Source organism: Caretta caretta, chromosome 5 (assembly GCF_965140235.1).
Source record: "Caretta caretta isolate rCarCar2 chromosome 5, rCarCar1.hap1, whole genome shotgun sequence".
Classification (NCBI taxonomy): Eukaryota; Metazoa; Chordata; order Testudines; family Cheloniidae; genus Caretta; species Caretta caretta.
The window spans coordinates 28,771,605-28,787,846 of NC_134210.1; the positions used below are offsets into that span (position 1 = coordinate 28,771,605).

The following is a 16,242-nucleotide window of genomic DNA, read 5'->3' on the forward strand; positions in this document are numbered from 1 at the left end:
ATGAGCATTTACACAACGATATGTTTCTACTCACAGAGATTGAGCCCAAGTCAGCTGATATGGGCCAGCCACAGGCTTTTTATCTCTGTATAGACATAGCCTTAGTGACCTGGCTGGAGGGCTCAGTCACACAGAGGAAGCTACAGCTCCTGGAGTGAGAGAGAGGCCACAGCATGAGAGGAAGGACAGTGGGTTGAAAAACTGCACGAGGAAGTTTGAACAAGGAAGAGAGCTATTCCCCAGAGAAGCCAGAGCACCACCTGTGGTGAGTGTGTACTCTGAGACATCCACTAGACCCATATTTCTCAATCTTTGCAGGTTGGAGACTCCTTTGAAGTAAAAAATTTGTGCGGCCCCCCTAACATTTACTATAAAAGTAAGAACAAAAATATGTATCTGTGATAAGACTCAATATGTATTTGTGCTGAGAGGTTGACAGAGAATATTTGACCTCAAAGGGTGATGGTGGGAGGAGAGCTGTGGAGTGAAATTTTCTTCGCTTTCGATTGTAATAAAATTTTCAGTGCCTTGTGACTGAGAGCTGCCACCCACCAATTAAGAAACACTGCACTATACCAAAACATTTTAGTACCTGACTGAGGAGGGTCCTGGAAGCCGGCACTGGAAATTGTTTTTGTCAGCTTCTCACTTAGCTTGTTTCAAAAAGGAAGATTAGATTTTGGGCAGTAATTTTACTATTTAGTCCAAGCCAGGAGGTAGAGATGTACTAGAATGTGTGGTGAAAAGAGGAAGCACAATGTGTGTCAGTTTGTTAGCTAAAGGGGTAGGGAGAACTACACCATCTGTCTGTGACCAGTACACTCAATAAAGAATTCCCTTTGCTTTCAGTGTAACTGAGTCCTATTTCTTCTCAACCACAAGTGAGGCCACCATGCTCTTTCACATGAAGACCATTAAAAGTAGTGATTTTTTTAAATAGATCTTAATGCTTCTTAAAGGTACTCTTTATATGTGTAGTATTCATAAAACTTTATTCCAAACAAGCAGAAAACAGTTTAGATTCTCCCTTCATTTACACCAGATGGTCAGTGAAAACCCTGACTAACCCTACTGTAGTCAATGGAATTACATCAGCATAAACCTGGTTTAAATTAGAGGAGATTTTGATTTTTACAATGGAAAAAGGTCTTCACTGTAACTTTTTAATACAAAACAATTCATGCCTTCATTTGTATGTAAATATAAAATATCATTTCAGAAACGGGAGATCAGGGAGCCCCAACTGCTAAGGAGGTGGTTAGCCCTGTGAACCTGGGATCCCACTGAACCTGCCAGCCACACAGTGGGGGAGCTGGGTAAACCTGGGAACCCAGGAGACCAGGGAGCCAAGCAGCTTCCTGCCTGCCAGGTTTCTGTTGAAAGTTTCAATGGAACTGACATGTTCCCACAGTCTGTTTTGATTTCTTTGAATCTTCATTTTCCAATAAAAAAAACTGTTCCTTTGGAAAATTTATATTTCTAGCCAGATCTTAATCCAGGGCAGACCTATTTTCCACTTGGATTGTGGCTGATTGTGTGAGGCTTCTGTCACATTGTCCTGGGCCTGTGCATTTTGGTATGCTCATGGTAGACAGAATTAGGGTTTTTTGAGGTAAATGGGGAAAAACACTGTTTCTCAAGCTCATCCAAGAGCACTGAGGCCAGTTCTGATGGTTCTGCTTTTGCTGATGCCCTGTGAGAATAATTAAGCAAAAGAGGAACTTTCCTTTCTTCAGTTTCTCTGGGATTGCCAGACCACAGGGGATGAGAAACAGTGGTCTAAGGAATATTCAATATTAGCAGAAGTACTTACAAAAAAACAGGACATTGCAGCTCTTATTTAGAGTAGCCAGTCTAATCTAGCCAACCTTTACCTGAGCCCAAAAATCCTTTAAAACAATGAAAAAAAAAAATCTGTGTGACTATGTAGATAAGGATAAGATAATGAAAACCGCTGGCAGACTGGAAATCAGTTGCCAGTATAATTGCTTTTCCTGCTTGATGAAATCATGAAGGACCCTCAAGATATTACAGGGAGTCTGCCTCTTGCAGATTACTCAGCAAAAAGAAGAGAGGGTTTTCCTCTTCTCCTTGCTCTTTCTCTGGCCAATCCTCATCCTATGTCAAAGGGATAGATGTTAATATATTTTGAAGCTGCTGTAAATTGTGCCTTCTGGAACAGAGGGTTGAAAGGTACCAGAAAACACCTATGTCGAGTGATATTCTATGTCCTCCTCCTTACCTAGGTGCACTAAGAATTCTTCTGCAGTACCTGGGGATCTAACCCAGATATTATTACACCTTTATTCACAGTCTGAGCATAGTTTATTAGCACTGGTTTGAGAGGTTTTACACATCCATGTAATGGAACACTTATTTAATTGTAACTAAAACTTGTGTACAGAATCATATTATAGATCAGGGATCGGCAACCTTTGGCACGCGGCCTGTCAGGGAAATCCGCTGGTGGGCCGGGACGGTTTGTTTACCTGCAGCTTCCACAGGTTTGGCCTATTTCAGCTCCCACTGGCTGCAGTTCGCTGTTCCAGGCCAATGGGGGCTGCGGGAAGCCGCATGGGCTGAGGGATGTGCAGGTTAGGGCTATGTCTTCACTAGAAGCACTGCAGAGGCAGAGCTGTAGCACTTCAGTGTAGTCACTCACTATAAGGATGGGAGGGGTTCTCCCATCGCTGTAGTTAATCCACCTCCCCAAGAGGTGGTAGTTACATCAATGGAACTATTCTGCTGATTTAGCACTGTCTACACCAGAGTTAGGCCAGCTTAACTACGTGACTCAGGAGGGTGAATTTTTCACACCTCTGAGCAATGTTGCGGGGTTGTCCTAACTTTTTAGTGTAGACCAGGCTTTACTTACTCAGGAGCGAGTAAGTAAAGTATCCCTTACTTCGGGGCGAGGGATAGCTCAGTGGTTTGAGCATTGGCCTGCTAAACCCAGGGTTGTGAGTTCAATTCTTGAGGGGGCCATTTAGGGATATGGGGCAAAAATTGGGGATTGGTCCTGCTTTTGAGCAGGGGGTTGGACTAGATGACCTCCTGAGGTCCCTTCCAACCCTGATATTCATTGAGTCAGTAGGACTAATTTTGTGAATAATTGTTTGTTGAGGTAATAAAGTAGTTCACAGTCTAGCCCTATGTAATCCTTATTTTGTTAGCTTTATAGGTAAAGTCCCTCCTTCCTAATCATTAGCTTGGTTGCCTAACTCTGTATTTTGTTCATCTTGCCTATGTGCCAGTGGAACTACGCTGATTTACACCAGCTGACATTCTGCCTATATATCTTCAAATGAGGTGACCAACAATGGCCACTGCACTCAATGCTATGAATTCTCCAATTATATATGACGTTATTTAGCTTTAACCACTGTACATACTAAATGGAACTCTAAAATGCAGCTACCTTACTTTTCAAAGAATCCTTCTATAAGATGAACAAGCAATACTTGCAATGAACCAGAAAACAGTCCGTGTTTGCCCACGGTTTTTATTTCTTGCCTTAAGACAATAAACAAGGCACACACTCTGAGCTGCTAACACTAGAATACACACACAGCACTCAAGTTGACAGGGTAAGTAGACTTATTGATAAGAAGAGTGAAAGCCTAGCATTTACATAGCTGTGGAATGAATCAAAGGAAAAGCAAATGAACGAAGTGTTCCTGACCACAAGGAACTGATATAAAAATAAATAAAGTTCTGTACAGCTAGCAACCTGTTTGAAAATCTAAACAAAGAGTGCATTTACCATATCAGACAGGGTTATGGCAGAATTTGGCTCAGGAACATGGATATCACAATGATGAGCATGATCTAAAATGATGTTTTAGAGTTCTGGAGTTCATCACCCTCGATTTAAAAGCTTTAAATAAATATAGTTGCGGTCAAGTTGTACTCGCCAGCTGAGAAATGTATTGAGATTTAGTATCCTGGAGATTCCATGAAGTTCACTGTGTGGAATTTCCTTGGAATTCTTTTCTCAAGCAGACAGTGTTTTCTCATTGCAGAAATGATTAAGGAGAATTAAGAATTAAGAAATTAAGAATTTCTTCTTCCTAGCAATCGAATCAGAATTGTGTTGAAATGTGTAGCTACAGTAAAGTGCAATAAAACAAGTCCCACTGTTTACTGAATGGAGATATATAAATTAATAGATACAACAGAATCTGTTGAAAAGTAATTTGGCTATTTCAGTAGAACCAATGCTTGTTGCCATGTTGTTACGTGTTTATGATATGTTTTATGATTTACAGTGCACAGGGGTCAGTTAATTATAAACCTGATGAAAAGTCTAGATCCTTTGCTGAAGTGGGATAAACTGTGTGACCCTGGAATTTGGAATTTCAAGTCACACAGTGACAAAGCTTGTGTCGAGAAATGTTTGAAGAGTGATAAAGCCTGACAGCAATTTGCTATCTGCAAAGTGTAAACCGCCCACATAAAGTAGTTAAACAAGGAAGTAGGCATTTAAAGAGATTAGTTTAATGGTGTGTTGGCCTCATTTTTAATCCATATGAAAATGTGAAATATAGTATAAATAAATACATATATTCTTCAAAAAGTTATTCTATTGGTGAGTCTTCCATGATAGATTGAAGCACTGAGGGAGAAAAGCTAGAGATCACTGTTGCAAATTGTAGGTAACATTTGTGTCAGATATTTTGAGGCCTTGGACTAGCTGAGCTCTGCAATGTAATTTGGAGATCATTTGGCAAAGATTTTGGTTCAATTCCTGACTTTCCCAGTAAATAACTGTATTGCTATCTATCTTTGAGAGTTTAAAAAAATCTACTCATAACTTTGTATTGACGTCTTTGATGGATGTCCCTTGTAGATAATGCATTCTGATAGTACAGAAGCTGACTAGTGAGCAAGCTCTACTGCAATGTAAGTAGATAATAATATATAGAGAGAAGGAGACAACATGAGTGTTTAGGTAGTAGCTGACCAGAGGAAAAAAGAAGACGGGAGAAAGTGGAAATGAAGAAAAAAGGAAATTTTCCAGAAGAGGTGATGTGGAAATCAAGGAATATTAGGTGTTAGAAGTTTGAGAGGAAAATCCTAATCTGGCCTTCACTGACATGAACAGGAATGGAATTTGGGCTGTCTCTTGCCTAGGAATCAGCAATGTGACAGAAGTGACAGAAAACATCTACCCCCCCCCCCCCCAAAAAAAATGTCCACTGACTATTGACAAAGCTGAGAAGGAGGTAGCAGTGTCATTCTGCAAATTCTGTCTGGAGTCTCAAGGCAGACAGACTGAAATCTTGAGAAGAAGAATCAAAGTGCTGGTAAAGGGGGAAGTTGCTCAAGTTCTGGAAAACTCATCCTGGAAGTTGTCACACTAACACAGTCTGAAATGTGGCCTTAGGAGCAGGGAAAGTCAAGGTTAACAGTGGATATTAAGGAAGGCTCGGACCCTGATAGGTTTGTCCAAACTGACATTCTTTACTTGTTTGTTTATTATTTTTTAATAGTTTTTGAATTAAGAGATAGACTTGTTTGGGAAAATAACTCACACATGGGGCAAATTTTGCTCTGTTGCACTGGTGTAAATCCAGAATAATTTCAAGGAAATCAGTGGATTTACTCTGGATTTATAGAGCATGTTTTTTCATTTTGCAAGATTTGTTTTCTTATGGCAAATTATTAGTGCCTGTATGAAAAATACACAAATATAGGGCTGAGGATATTTTCAGTACTCTCATCTGTGTTGTATTTAATGAAGTTAAGCCTGTGAGACTGAATTAAATATTTTGACAAGTTTTATTCTGTTGCACTGCTATGGTATTCTATTTGCAGCAATACAGGTGGAAATTTTAGGTACAAATTGTTCAGTAATTCATGTTTATCCTATTGTTGAGGGAGAAAAATCCACAAAAACATATGGAAGGAATAAACCCAGCAGCGGTAATCAACTTGAGTGTCAGTTCATTAACAGCTAATCCTACCCAGATGATGTATAATTCTAGACCAAATACAATCCTGATGTAAATGAATGCAAATCTCATTGAAATTAATGGGAATTGCCCCTGCTTACAAAAAGAGTGGAATTTTGTCATTTAGTTTTACAGAAGTAAGCAACCAGAGTGGTTTTTAGCTTAGCAGTGCTATTCCATTGACCAGATAGGTTAGCTGCTGTCTGATTTCATGGTGCTGTTCAGATGTTTACAATTTCCAGGATTTATAAGTAACACTGGCGAGAAAACTGCTAGCAGGGATATGGTGAAGTATTGAAAACCCCACTAACATTTGCCCATTTATAGAACTGAGCATGAGATGAACTATTTTTAAAGCTGGGCTGTGTTTAAACAAGAGCTTCATGTTTGAACCCAGACTAGGTTCTTCAATGCAGTGTTGATCACAGTGTGCTCGGTTCTGAAGTCAAAACAGGAGTACGTCAGGGGTGTCTGATATCTGCAATCCTCTTCAACATTGCCATTGACTGGATAATGCAGTGTACAACAGAAGACATGCCAAGAGGCATTAAATGGACATTCTTCTCATCCCTGGACTCCCTTCTCACCCTTGAAGATCTTGCTCTCCTATCACATACCCAATGCCATATACAAGAAAAAACAACTTGACTCAACGCATGCAGCCAGCAAATTGGATTGAAAATCAACCACAATAAGACAGCTATCATGACCTTAAATATTGCCTCACAATGACCAGTATGGATAGATGATTATGTTCTCACCAGTGTAGAAACATTCACATACTTGGGCAGCACCATCAGCCAGGATGGTGGAACAAGCCAGGTCATCTGGAACAAAATCAGTAAAGCCAGGAACACCTTCAGGAGCTTAAATACAGTCTGGAAATCATCAACAAACAAAACCAAAACCAAACTCAAGATTTATCAGGGCTGCATACTTTCAATATTGATTTATAGTTTAGAATGCTGGGGAATGAGAAAGTATGACATGTCCAAACTATCTTCAGTCCATACAACTTGCCTCACAAAACTCCTCCATATCTTTTGGCCCAGAACAATCTTAACCAAGATCTATTGACACAGTGCAGCAAAGAGGATATGAGTACTGTCATTGCCAGGAGGAGTTGGAGATGGATTGGCCATGTGCTTCATATGGAAACTGATTCCATCACCAGAGTAGCAATGAGATGGACACCTGAAGGCAAGAGAAAATGAGGCCACCCAAAAACAACATGGTGAAGAGCTGTGGAAGCCGAGCAGGAGAAAAACCTGGAGCACAGCTAGGGAACCATTGAAAGACTTGCCATAAACAGACAGGAGTGGAGGAGCTTCATCTCTGCCCTAAAGGCCAGAGGTGTAATGCGAACTTGATGATGATGAAGTGGCAAATTATTACAAAAGGACTGTTCTTGTAATATTTTCCTACTGGGGCAGGAAATAGAAATTCTGGCAATCTTGTATGAAAGTCTTTTCAGAGAAAGTCTTCAAATCTCTCCTCTGCTCCATGTACCTTTACTGATGTTGGCAGGGGATAACCAAATGGGCTCCCCACTCCACCCCGAATCCTAGATCTTTGAAATCCAGGGTTGAGTTTGTTAGGGTACTTTCTAGGGTTGGGGAAGGGAAGCTATAGACTCTTACCTACATTGATACATCCCTTACCTTCCCAACAACTATGCTGGAAACACAGGCAATACATCTTGCTGCTGCTGCTGTCATCTCTTCTCATTGTTTTATGTCTCTAGAGCCTGTGATGCCTCAGGGTGAACCGAAGTCTGTAGGATTCCCCACAGGGCCAGACATGAGAAGCAATTAAAAGGTGGGGGAATGTAACAGAACTAGTCATTGTATATATTTACTGGTCCAACTGGTGCTTCAGAATCAGAGGTGCAGGTGAATGGGCACGCATTCATCCCCTGACAAGATATCCTGGGTAACCGAGGGCCTAATTTTTCCCTCACACCTGCAATCTAGAATAGAGAAGCAGATCACTGGTCCCGCCAGTGCAGATATAGGATGAGAAGACTAAAAGCCAAGATGGTTATAAGTGGTTCTCTCTGTGGTTCTCTCTCGGGAGTGGGTATGAGATAGACTTCTAGCCTTTTTCAGCTGGGACAAGAGATGAAGGCTTATGGGAGGTTCTTTTTTCCCCCACCAGAGGGCTTGGGTTATTTTCTTCCTCCACAAGAGCCACTGGAGTCTGATGGATTCCCTTATCTCCCAGTTCTCTGAAGTGTTCATCAGAGGGGAATTTAGGAGTCATTATTCCCTTCCCACCATCTTCCACATGATTTTGAAGAAAGATAGCTGACCAGTCCCACACACACACATACGGAAAGGAGGAATCGGTAAGGAGGGGACTAGTGTGTCCCTATATTAATAAATGGTCTTTAAAGGTCAAATTCAAATTCTGTGTAATTCATTTAAAAGAACAACTCTGAAATGTGCATAATAAAATCTTATTAGCAACATTTATATTTGTCACAGGAAGTTTTACTGACGTACCAAAAAGAGTCAGACTGAAGCATTGATTAAAAACTGCTTACAGGGATGTTATTGATTTTTTTTTTACTGTGACATTAGTGAACGAAAGGATTATGTCAGGGCTTTTCTGTTTTAGTCTTTCAGAACAATGCTGTTTTACCTCAGGGTTTTACACTAAAATTCAACAGAAGATCAGAAGAAAATGCCTTCATCCTGATTTCATCTATCACAAACATGGCATCTAAAATATATAGAGAGAGTTTCTTCAGTATCACAAAGTATTTGTTGTATCGCCCATCTAGTGTACCAGTCAGCCTTTATATCCCTCCTTAAAACAGAATTCTTCCATGGGGCATTTCAAAAATGATAACTGTGAGATTCCTACACTACATCCCACATGCACCAGTTTACCATATGCTTCGTGTATCTGAACTGGTTTGTCTTTCTTCTGAATTAGATTGTAAACCCATTGAAAAAGAGTGCATGTCCCCTTGACTCTACAAGGGTTCAAAAAAGAACTAGATAAGTTCATGGAGAATAGGTCCATCAGTGGCTATTGGCCAGGATGGGCTGAGATGGTGTCCCTAGCCTCTGTTTGCCAGAAGCTGGGAATGGGTGACAGGGGATGGTTCATTTGATGATTACCTGTTCTGTTAATTCCCTCTGGGACACCTGGCATTGGCCACTGTTGGAAGACAGGATACTGGGCTAGATGGACCTTTGGTCTGAGCCAGTATAGCCATTCTTATTTGTCATGGATGTGCCAAACACACTGCTGGCACTCAAATACTGTGTATTTATAAACTTCTTCTCATTAGAGGATCTCAAAACACTGTTCAAAGTTGGGCAAAACATTGTCATCGCCATCTTACCACTGGAGAAACTGAGGCACAGAGATCATCATAGCTGATCACTCCAACACCATAGTCAAGAGCTGGTGTTGTCACTTATCTCAAATAGTTCCTTGGGAGTATGGGATACTGACAAGGGCACTGCATTAGGCAGTGTTCGATTGTTTTCCTAGGCTCTCCGTATTCACATTTAGGGTCACTCCTCAGCTTTCAATTGGTCATATTGTCACCAGTCTTTGCCACCATTTGGAGTATACCCATGTTTTCATTTGAGGCTAGTGCCTGGAAGGAGATGTTATGAAGTAAACAGTAGTAGGTTGGGGTAAGGGATTTTCAGAGTCAGAGATCCTTCTGGATTCAGCCTGTTGAGTAATGGAATGTGTCTATACAGTAGATGTCTTGGATCATGGACCTGTTTTTGTCTCTTTTTACTGAAGCCATTCCACTTGACGGATGGTTGTGCAATCCCCAAGAGGCAGTGTGGCAACAGTGTGGCAGCTGGTTTCAAAGTCCCTGTAATTATCCTACAGGATTGATTGAGCTCAGTATCAATTTTGTGTGCATGACTCAAGTATGACCATTCTGGAGCACAGTACTATGCAGCTGAGTAAAACAGGGTAAGAGACTGATTGCCAGGAGTGTTTTGGAGTCAGCTCCCCATTCTGTGTTGGCCAGTTTCTGGAGTACACAATTCCTAGGGTTCATTTTCTTTATCAGCTTCTTGATGTACTCTTTGAATGTTAGTATACAGTCTAATGTGACCCCAAGATACACCATAGTACTCAAGGACTGTACTATCCCATAATATCTGGAGTTTTTGCTTCGCCTGATGATGTTTCAGGTAGAAAGTGCACATTTGTATTTTGCTAGGATAGACACCAGGAACCCTGTGCAATAGTAGTTTTCAAGTACATGCAGGGAGCCAGTTAAAATGCAGTCAGTGTCTTCAAATCTTTCTGATTAGGAGGCAATGCAAAGATTATGTGCATAAACATATCTTAGCCTCTTGGGGAATTCTGGTTGGTCTGATGTAGACATTAAACACCAAAGGTGATAGCATGGAACTTTTGGGCAATTCTTTCCATTCACTTTTCTGACCACCTATCTCAACAAAGAAATGATTTTCAAGCAGGGAGATGACCTAGACCATCTAGATATTTCCCAAAATTATTGCTAGTTTCTGGATAAGTACATGATGGTTCACAAGTGTCATAAGTTGCTGACAGATCAACAAACTTGTAATTTTGCTGGTTTCAAAGCCATCTTCGATGTATTGAGTTAGATTTGCAACTTGGCCACAGTATAAACATCCTGGGTGGAAAGCCAGGTCATCAGCTGCCCTTCCTTTACTGCTGCTATTCTATGCATTATAATCTGCTCATGTAACTTGTAGGTTGAGTAGTGTAAGAATATTTGGTGGTACCTCTTGGCAGAGTTTGGGTCTTTATGTGATTTGAATACTGCAACCACTTTGGCCTGTCTTCACAACCTGGGAATCTGCATTGTCTCCATGCAATAGTTAAAGAAATCAAGCAGCCACTTCTGTGCTCTCATCCCAAAGTGCAGTAATAGTTCATTAGACATACCATTGAGTCCCACTGCCTTCCCACATTTTCAGGATTTTCATGGCTATTGTCAGCTCCTCAACAGTGAGCTGCTCACTGTGGACTTTGCTGTCTCTGAGACATGAGCAAAGTTCCTGCTTGACTTGTGTTGTTCTGCTCTTTGATTTGTGAACTGGTTTACTATTTAGGATAAGTTGGTGTGGAACTTGGTTGGGAGAGACTGTGCTGATCTACTTTGGTAGTTGTCCATCAGGGATCAGCTTGTGAATGCTGACCCATTCTTTTTTAGCTATTATGGCTTGGCTTTATTGTTTCAATCAGTTCCTTCCACCTTGGCTCCCTCCAGCCCTTCCTTTCCTATCTGTCTCAAAGATTTTCCCCAGGCCCAGTAGTTTTTGTCACCAAAGGGATCCGGTTCAAACAGTTCAGAATATCTCTTATACTGTTGACTTGTCTGTTCTGAAAGCCAAAGTACATATAGTATCCAGTGTTGCCTGAGATGTGCTTTTGGTCAATCTTCCACACCAGGGAGATAAATTCTCCAGAGTGCTCCTGGCTCAGAGTAATATTACAAATGGATTCATCTAATTCAAAGGTAAAACCTTCCCACTCAGCCTTTCTGAAGTCAAATATCAGAGGGTATTGATTTTCTGGGTTGTACTGCAGCCTCTGTTGTCACTTGCACTAGTCCAAGGTAAGACTTGCTCAGGGTCATAGAGTGCCATAGAGTGAACAGAAACCTGAGTTTTTAACTCCTTGCTTTGGAGTCACTACTGAAGTGCTGCCACTTTTATTGAAAGTCTTGTGATACTTGGTGTTTTTCTTAATGATCCCACTTTTGGACTCATAATGTGAGAATCTAATGATATTTTTATATGAAGGAAGTTTCTAGCCCTCACGGTTGTGGAGCAGAGCTTGAAATCTTGATCCCTAAAAGCTCAAAAACCAGAAGGCAAATAAAAAGAACCCCAAATATATTCTTTTTACGTCTCGATTTTGAAGGTGATTGCATTATCTTTTTGGGACAGACTCATTATTTTTCAATGGTTGGGATAGCAATATTGCTACAGTAGTAATCAGCTATCAAGAAGCCATACTTACCATATAAACAATTATTTGAAAATAAACATCTTGACTTATCTGGCATCAGCCCAAACATCAATACAATTTATGTTATGTCAAAATAAAATGTGATGTGTACACTTCAGGGCACTACCTAGTCCCCAGTACACAACGGGTTAACTCCAGCTTCCCTGTCCCTTTGTCTGCACCTATGGTGACTAGATGTCCTGATATTATCGAGACCATCCCAATATTAGGGGCTTTGTGTTATATACACAACTATACACTTCCCCTCTTCCCCCCAAAAAGTGTCCCAATTTTTCACACTTGCTATCTGGTCACCCTATCTGCACAGATGCAGGGCTATAAACAGGGCTGCTGGCGAGCCTTTGGCTGGGGCCATTTTTGTTAGTGTCTCTTTGCTTATATTGCTTTGTGTTTGAGACTCTCTCTTGCTGAGCAGACCTATTGTCGTGTTTAGCTTCTGCCCAGCCTTCCCATCAGCTTGCAAGTATGAGAAAGAGGAAATATTTAGTGACACAAAACATCTCCCTTAAGTTGAAATTTAATTAAGTTTAGTCTCCTGGACATCTTAAAGTTGACAGTCATAGTGGATTGGTATAATAATTTTTTTTTGTTTTTAGAACGGTGGCGTACCAATCCCCAAATAGCAGTTTCTATAATTAGATAATTTTATGACTCATTAAAAAGGGAAATTCCATCTTCACCTCCTCTTCATTTCCCTTATTCCACAAATAGTTTCTAAAACACAAGGTCATAATTCAAGCTGAGCAAAACTGACAAATGTGCTTTCAAATGGACTGAAGAAACCTTGGCCATTTTTAGATTAAAATGCTCTTTTTATATCCCTTCACTCACAGACCTGCAACCAAAACCAACCCACTAACTCCCTCTTCGCCTAACACACGGAGCGAGCACTTGGAGCTGGTGCCCCTTGATTTATTGGAAGACCCCTGCCTGGCATGAAGGGAGATGAAGACACATGCTCCTTCAGTGTTTGGACTCCATCACCTTCTGATTGTTTTGGAGGTGAGCAGAGGATTGAGGGGAAGAGACACTTCCAGTCCCCTCTCCCAGCCAGGCAGCAGGAAGGGCAGTTAGAATTCAGAAGGAAGGGAACATTTTTTCCAGTCAGTGGGGGACAAGTAAAAGACATAAATCAATGGGGGTTAGGGCCATGAGCTGACCTCTGACACTTTGTGATTGCAAAGGTCTGGGAGTGCATGCATTAGATAAATTCTATCTATTTAGGGTACTTATATGGCCCCAATCACCATAGATTGTGAGCCTCTCTCAATCTTCAATGTATTTACTCTCACAACTTAGGCAGACAACTTACTTCCTCTTCCTGTAAACTGACCCGCCCTAATGAGCTGAGCTGGGCAGCCTCTTTTTAGAAGCCAGTGGGCATAGCAAGTCTCTTTGGTGGAGCTGGCCCTCTGCCTGGTTACCTTTGAAGTCAGTTAAACCTGTGAGTGCCTGGCTCCATGTGAGGTATGGACAGGCCACTGGTGATATACTGATTTTACACCAGCATAAGTGAGATTTGAATCTGCCAACCATGTTTCTTCAAACTGAAGAACAGTATTGTTGAAAAAAAATCATAGGAATTAAACAGCGAAGATTAAGGAAGCACAATACAATGGCAAAACACTTTCCTCCCATTTTAAACAAGGCTATTCATGCAAGTAGGAGAAAATTAGTAATGCATCTCATGTGTTTAATTCAGCTCCCGGGCAAAAATTCTATTCAACGTACAAAGTTAGCTTATCTTAGTTGACTTTTTAATATTTTCCTCTCTATATTATCTCAAAAGCAGTAACTTCCCAGCACAGGGCACTGGGCTTGGAGATGCTTGGCTTCCCTAAGAAGAAAGGGGTCTGCACCTCTGAGCTTCTCTGCAAGACCTTGAAAAATTATTGTTAAAAGGCTAGCAAATTAGCTGCTACTCCCCATAAACAGAGAGTTTATTTTCAGCAGCCTTGTCAAGTTGGGAATTGTAACCACTAAAGTAGCAGTAAGTTTTCAGATCTTGTTCCAAAGACATGTAAATGAAGAAATGCCAGTTGCGACACGTGCCTTACCATCCTGCTAAATATGATTGCCATGTTACTGGAGGCTACAGGACCAATGAAGGGATATGCTCCTCCTGAACAGATTGTGGTATCTCTGCTTTAAATAGGAAGGCACTTACAATGAAGAGCAATCCATGAAATAGGATAGTTTGTTTTTCTAATGTATCCTTTCTAAATATATAGGTACTCTGGAGGTCTCTTCAATGTATATTATGGGTGTATAGAAAATTCCTTCAGTAAGTTGCTTAGGTTTTTTTATTCTATATAAGATGATTTAAAGAGTTTTACACTGTCATACCCTGTAATGGGTGGCAGCTGAAATAGGGCTGGCATTAGCCATATGTAGTAGGAATTACAATTCAGTATCAACGCAGAGCCTAAAAGGCTTTACAGTGGACTCGTTCATTTTTCATACATCCATTTAGGTTGGCATCACATTTTTCCCACTCTTAATTAGCCACTTTGTAAGTATCCATTCTTAATAGAGAGCCTGTCCACTGAATTGAAAATTATCGAAGGATATGAAAATAAAATTAATATTTTAAATATTTGTTTCACAAAGTATAAAATGCTGGAAACTTTCCTGAGGCTGGGGTATGTTTGCAATATTTCCTGAATCATACTTCAGCCCAAGCATTCTTTCCACACAGAAACCCTCTCTGTGTACAGTTATTAAAAAGATCACTGCAGTATTACTGCTATTATTACTACTCTTTTATGGAAGCTATTCTATATCAAACACATTGATGCTCCTAAAATCTGTTTAGTTGCATGACTTTACCATCTATTCTGCATAGATCCATGTTCTATGGTAGTATAGACCCTCTCCTAGCCTGCCTTCTATATTGTACAGTTTTCTGTGATTACCTTTGTCAATAGTGCATGAAATCTTGAGGAGACAATTAGCCAGAGAACTACAAAATCCTGGGACTAAGAAACAGAGTATTTCCTGTAAACAGATATTTGGCAAGTAGACTTGTATGCTCAGAGATTCTAGTTTCCATTAAGTTTTTAACCTGAGTGACACAGTATAATTAAAATGAGAACATCAAAGTTGGGGATACAAATCTTTAATTATCACTAAACTTGTTCTCCTTTATAAGGCTAAATTTCTGCATTTGCCTAGGTCAGAGTTTTCAAACTTTTGTCATCTGTGGACTCCTAAAAATTTTTGAATGGAGGTGTAGACTTCTTCGTAAATCTTAGGCATAGTCTCCAGACCCCCGGGGTCCATGGACAGCAGGTTGAACACCACTGCCCTAGGTTTTTAAAAATATCCTATAGCATATATGACTTATTCTATATGTCTATATAATAAAAACAAAATTGTAAGTATGTGCTATGAGTGATCAAGAATGTGGTCTAATATCATATCATATTAATATTTGGTTTTGTTTGTATGGTTAGACTTCCAGATTGCCCTAGGTACTTCCTCTTATGGAAAAGCAGGAGTTCACAGAACAGCAAGCACCTTCTTTCTGCAGGTACTTAACATAAGAACATAAGAGTTGTCATACCAGGTCAGACCATGATCCATCTCGCCTAGTATCTGGTCTCTGGCAGTGGTCCATACCAGAGCTTATGGGGGAGTGTACAAAGAAGGAAAATTATGAAGTGATCCACCCCTGCCTTCCACTCCCGCCTTCTGGTAGCCAGAGGTCTAGCATTGCCCCGAGCATGGGATTGTGTTACTGACCATCTTGGCTTATAGCCACTGATAGACCTGTCCTTCATGAACTTATCCAATTCTTGTTTTGAATCGAGTTATACTTTTGGACATCACAGAACTGCATGGCAATGAGTTTCATAGGTTAGTTGTGCATTGTGTGAAAAAGTTCTTCCTCTTGTTTCTATTAAACCTGCTACCTATTAATTTCATTGGGTGACCCTTGAATTTTGTATGCAAAAGAGTTAATAACACTTTCTGTTCCATTTCATATTCACTTTTCCACATCATTCATGATTGTATTGACATCTATCATATCCCCCGTCTTAGCCATTTCCTTTCCAAGCTCAACAGCTCTAATATTCTAAGTCTCTCCTTATATGAAGCCCTTCTTTACTCTTGACCAGCTTTGTTGCCCTTCTCTGAACATTTTCTGGTTCCACTGTGTAGTTTTTGAGATGGAGTGACAGGAACTGGATACAGTGTTCAAGGTGTGGGGGACACCTAGATTTATATAATGGCATTATGATATTTTCTGCCTTATTTTCTTTCCCTTTTTAGGCAT

At 40.4% G+C, this 16,242-nt stretch overlaps 1 long non-coding RNA gene across 1 annotated transcript; it reads left to right on the forward strand.

Annotated features, from left to right (window-relative positions):
* Positions 1-3,521: 3,521 nt before the first annotated feature.
* On the forward strand, positions 3,522-15,481 carry LOC125637248 (uncharacterized). The gene is made up of 3 exons (XR_007356875.2): positions 3,522-3,587; positions 12,797-12,965; positions 15,419-15,481. It is a non-coding gene; the product is annotated as an uncharacterized LOC125637248 (long non-coding RNA).
* Positions 15,482-16,242: the final 761 nt, after the last annotated feature.